Source organism: Schistocerca cancellata, chromosome 3 (assembly GCF_023864275.1).
Source record: "Schistocerca cancellata isolate TAMUIC-IGC-003103 chromosome 3, iqSchCanc2.1, whole genome shotgun sequence".
Taxonomy (NCBI): Eukaryota; Metazoa; Arthropoda; class Insecta; order Orthoptera; family Acrididae; genus Schistocerca; species Schistocerca cancellata.
In genome coordinates this window covers 595,575,214-595,581,416 of record NC_064628.1, presented here as the reverse complement: position 1 = coordinate 595,581,416, position 6,203 = coordinate 595,575,214, and positions in this window count along the sequence as shown.

Sequence of the window (6,203 nt, the reverse complement as noted above, 5' to 3'; positions counted from 1 at the left end):
AAGACGATTTAAGCAGAAAATAAATTCCCTCAGCTTCGACAATGTTTAAAGAAATCGTCTTATCGGCACTAAATCGTGATTTGTGATTTGTTTACCGGCTGTACTCTTCCGTATTTTGCCGGTTGGAAGGCGAAAGCTTATTGACAAATTTCACACAGAAATTACTGTTACAGTGTACTTATGGAGCCAAATGAGTCAATTGCGTATTTTCCGGTGAGAAAGAGCACTGGCAAACAGTCTTCGCTACATTAGGTTATTTAAACTGGTGTCACTCTGAGCTAGAATTTATGGTCAGCGACTAAGTGTAAGGTCAACGTTTCGGATGCGAGTTTTGCGACTGTGAAATACTTTTATACATTATAGAAGCGAATATTAAATGTGCACTAATATTGCGAAAATTTTGTACTTGGACAGCTTAGAATGAAAATACTTCTGTTTATTGCAAAGGGAAACAATAGATTTTCTAAAACACTGTCTGTCATACACTACTTGAAACAGGTCATGTCGACCAAATCATGTGGAAGAACTAACAGCAACGTATATCGGAAGGCAGTAAGATCTCTTGCCTTTTGGTTTGTCAGTACTCGATAGCCACTTCTAGGCGAAAGTAAATGAAGAAAGGCAGTGCGTTTTTGTTACCAAGTAACGTCTTCGTCAATTACTTTAGTTTTAATGTAATCTACGAGTAATTGCTGGTGTTTGATATTAACATGAAAAGGATTCCGTAGACAGGGAAAGAACCTGTTCTTGGGAAACTACTTCTATAGTGACCAAAAGATACTAAATGATGTTCAAGCACTTGTGTTACAGCAGCAGTATGAATAAAATGATATTAATAATAACAGTAATAATCGAATTATCCGGCAACTTCACACTTCACAGTGGATTTTCTCGAACTAAGAAATTTGCTGAATTTGTGAAAAATCAAAATGGCTTCACATCCAGCCTATGATGCCTAGAAGAGTCTTTACATCCTGCTGACATGAGAATAGCATAATCTCTGCGTCAGAAGCTTGCTTCTCCTTGACCATTTAATAGACTCGCATTTTTTCCACCGTGACTAATTTTGTAAGCTAAGCACATCATCCGTTACAGCACACTCCTGGGGCTGGGTAATGTGGCCACAATGGTCTGGTGGAACGAGCTATCACAGGTGCAATGCGTGGGTTCAGGCATTTACTTTTAAGAGGCACAAACAGATTTATTTTACCTCTGGTAACCTCAAGAGAAAGACGTTATAATCCAGAATCCGCATTAAACATCACGTTCCTTCATAACCAACTGAGCAGAGCCAGTTTTCGTTGGGAAATGACAAAGCGGAAGTCATGGTAAACAGAAATACAGTCGCCAGTAAACTTACTTACATTAGAAAATTTTATTTTATTTGATGAACCGATAGCCATTTAAAGGGACAGGGCTCTTATTTTACTTGTACTTGATTGAACTAGAGACGTTTAAAAATTTGGTGCTGGACTGTGATTCGAATTCGTATCTCCTCTTTCGAGGATCTGAATCTCTCGGAACAGTATAGTTCAGTCATTTCGTTCCTTTTCCCAAGACTGCAATCTTCTCTAGCTCTCTTCCAAAGGTAAGTATGTGGGTCTGAAACCTGATCCAGTACAAAAATATTCATAATTTCATTTCTAGCTTTATCAAGTGCACACCCACCTGCTAGTGAAAATTAACGCGCAATTTCAATGTCTGTTCATGTGTTGCCAACAATCGCAACAGGTGTCGTTATTTCTGGTCAAACACGCACACATCTTACTGTTCATGAGTAAGCAACTGATACTTAAGCTATATTCGTGGATGCGCGGTAGGTGTGCAGTTCGATTGTCGCTTAGGCACAAAAGTTTGTATCCTTATTTTAGATTCAGACACCTAGCGGCTCGGAAGAAAAACCGATACGTAACATTTGATTTTTCTTAGTTAACAATCGGATTACGTGTTGGGTTCGTATCTCCGTCACAGAACTTCACATCATGCACTTCATCTTTAAATGCATGCACACTTTGTTACTTCAGAATGGAGGTATATCAGACATCTTTCGTGGTTAGATAACAGGGATGAAAGGGTCTCGATAGGAGTCACGGTTTATTACAAAAATTGTCGTCTTTTATTTTCAAGTTTAGATTTGGTTACTGGTATTGGCAAAACTTTCGGTAGTTCATGACTCTTCATGGCTAATAATCAATATGATGTGATTAGATTAGATTACATTACATTAGATTAACTCTTGTTCCATAGATCATGAATACGACATTTCGTAATGATGTGGAACGTGTCATTTTAATGAAAGATTTCTTTAAATACCATGATTCAATTTCTTTACAACAATTTTTTACACACTCTCTCATTGCTTTTTATTTCTCTCTCTCTCTCTCTCTCTCTCTCTCTCTCTCACACACACACACACACACACACACACACACACACACACACACACATTCTTTTTTATTTTTATTTGTATGTTCTGCTCGACTATCGGCGAGGCAGGAAAACGCCTGTGAATGACTTTCTTAGTTTTGAGTGCACTTACGAAAGAAATATAAAAACAACAATGAGAGTTACTGATTTATGATGCTCAGTTTGCAGTCAGTTCTGAGTATTATTAGTAACTACGCTCCAGTCCCTAAACCTAGTTACAGAAAGCGAATCAGACGCATTACGTATTCCAGGCCGTAGCAGCCGCGACTTGGAGACACCAGCTATGGTCACTTCCCAGACCGCTGTAGGATCACATCGGTTCGTCTTCTTCCTGCTGGTACTGTAACTGAGATTTGGCAACAAGGCAACGTATGTTTGGCAACTCTGTGATCGACGAGTTACTTCCTGGTGTGCACGGAATTAAGCCTCAAAGTTCACTTGATTTTACCTGTCATTTCCATTGAATAATCTGAGTTATTATAGCTTGAAGGGTAACAAAAGATTGAAAATTTACGGTTTTCAGCCCAAGAAAGTCGTTGCAGGTGGAAATCGCAACTAATCTCGACCTTTAAATAGCGGTTTACGAGTTCTAGTTACTATTGCCGTCGTAATAGGAAACTGAGACCCATACCCCCTCGCCAGCTCTGTGGTAACGTGCTGACATGTGAAACAGCGTCTGTTACGGTTCGCAGTTCCAGTCTCACTGACTGAAACGTTTTTATCCCTTCTGTGAAAGAGCTACAAGCAGTCAGATCAAACATCAATACGGAAATCGCAAGAAAATGCTTTCAGCTCATAGTGCAATGTTGAAAAACTTACAATGCTGCACAACAGGTAACGCCTCTTTCCGCTGCTGACAAGCGAATTTTGGGTTTCTAGGAATACGTAACTATATTTATGAAATGCCACATTTGCATACCTCTTGAGTATGACACAGCATACCAATTAAACACAGACCCTATCAAAATCTAAGTGAGTAGTATTTTACTAATTCGTGTCGATAGAGGCATGCTTGTGTACAGATACTTTCGTCGTAAGGTTATAATCGTTAGTTTTATTTCATTTCTTATAATACAGTGCACAATTTTCGTAAGGTTTCCTTTAGTGTTGTTAAAACAATAGTAAACATGAGAGAGAAATTAATCATCAACGATATATGCGAATTCTCTGATGTTACCTATGACAGTCTGACAATGCACATGCAGTTTATTGATTACATGCATGTAGAAAATTTGTTCTGAGTTAAAGCTGTCAATCAAAGTTTGAAGAAGAATAAAATATCACTACCACACGACGGCTAATGTAGAAAATACTTTTCTGACATATTATGGCACGATGCGCTCTCCCTGCACATCTTCGAGATGCATCTGCTGCCTGCTGTCTATTAAACCTGAATAGGACAAAATGTCACAGTAGTTAGTCCTTTTTCCACATGCGACTACTTTGGGTTGAGAAGTGAAGGGAATTTGTTCAAAGTTCCATTAGATTGATAACTTCAGCAGAGAGCAGAATTGCGTTTTAAAAAATGTAGCACTGAATGTATTCGAACTCGCGACATCTTATCTATGCTACAAGCTGACACGGAACTACAACAGCTCCAGAGCTCGGCAACTATTCCTCCAGAACTTTTGGATTCCACAGCACTGTGAGATTATGCATATGGCCATGTCTTGACTTCTGAGAGACAAACAGTTACAGCTTTTCTTTTGGACTGAACGACGTTTTCTAGTAACAGATAGCGCAATAGAATAGCTCAAGTGAAAAGGAACACTTCTTATTTAAACTTCTGCATCCTACAATGTTGGCAGTTGTGTGTAGGTGGCAGTAACGTGATTTTATTTCTGTGATTACAAAATAGTCGAATGTATGCACTGGGTAGCCGAGGCAGCTAGTTCATGGTGATTCGGTCAACCAAGTAAATGAATTTACTGAACATGCTGCAAATTACTACAGGGAGCCTGTGTGTCAGAATTCTCATCCAGTGTGGCACAACTGCGTTACGATAGAAAAATGACTCGCAGAGAAGAGGATTTCGTGGTCTGTTGGACGGATGGTAGGTTGTTATACCTATGGTCTGGGTTCGATTCCCACTTCTGTCAATGATTTTAGATAGGGAGAGACAGATTCCATTCTCTCCTGGCTACACCAAGTGAAGGAGATATAATGGCTGCATGGTCAGAAAATTCACATTAAAGATGATATTCCTTCTTTACCAAGTAGACGGTAGGTTGAACCACAATAAAGTCTGGAGTGGCGACATGTAGAAACTCTACCACCAGTAACCTTTCTTATACTAGTTATTTATTTCAAGTGACGACACAAACGCTATGTATGGTCACAGGACACTTATTCCATCTTTTATTTGAGCTTCTGTATGTCGATAAAATTGGTTCTGAACTGGGAATGCAACTCAGACCGCCCTTAACGCGGAATTTGATCCCTTCGTGGCAATACAGCTCGGCTAAAATTTGTTGTTTGTTCAAAACTGCAGATTCCTCAACACCTTCACATATTATGCGTGAATGGGATCGAATCCTGGCCCGGCACTAAAGATTTAATTATGTATTATCAAGCTCTAGCATGAGAACACCTGTCTGCTGGTGGATAATAATTTTGATTTTTAATGTATTTTCATTCGCTGTCACACTAACGATATCTGACGTTTTTAACTCCCAGTGAGACACAGAACTATTTGCGAGATGACTGTAAGTTCAAGATGCTATTCTGAGCAGCTGGTGGAGAAAAATTCGGTAGCTGACGTCTCTTTGTGTGTAGTCAACAACGATATGTGTGGGGCTCTATTCCCAGTGAGCGCTGAACTCTTCGTCATATTATTTCAGTTCAAACATGCTCACATGTCACTGCTGGTGCAACAAACCCATATTTAACGTTAGTTTTCTCTAGAATATAACAGCGATAGGTGCCGGGTTGGAGTCCTGGGAAGGAAAAAATTAATTTTTCGTCTCGTCATTTCAGTTATAACATCTAGTTACTGCCGCGAAATTCCGATATGTCACATTTGACTGTGCTTCGATAGCAATCCGATTAGGTTCCGGGTTCGAATCCGTGTCCAACACACAGCTTTACCTCACGGCATTTCAAGTAAGTTACTTGTGAAGAAGCAATATTTAACATCTCTCGTAGTTCGTTAACAGGGACAATAGATGCTGGGTAGGAATTCGCGTCTGTTAAAAATGTTTGCGTTATGCAATTTAAAGTTGATATTTGCTAACTGATACTGTCTAAAATCGAGGTATATCACTCTCTGTATGCCTAATCAGGAATGACTGTTAGTTTCCGTCAGTCACGAAATCTTTGCTTAGTCTGCATGAGCTGGGTTTGAATCCATATGCAGAACATGACGGTTCGTCGTGTCATTTAATGTTCATACATATTCTCAACTAGCTGCTCGTGAATAACTTAAATTTTTAATGTCATTTTGTGTTAAATAGTTCAAATGGCTCTGAGCACCATGGGACTTAAGTTCTAAGGTCATCAGTCCCCTAGAACTTAGAACTACTTAAACCTAACTAACCTAAGGACATCACACACATCCATGCCAGAGACAGGATTCGAACCTGCGACCGTAGCGGTCACGCGGTTCCAGACTGAAGCGCCTAGAACCGCACGGCCACATCGGCCGGCCCCCACCATCTGGTATCAATGCATTACCTTATAATCCATTATATATAATCATTTTCATAGTACACTTGATATTATAGATGAGTAGGACACAAGACAGGACATAGATAATGTCCGTTTGACGTCAACAGTGT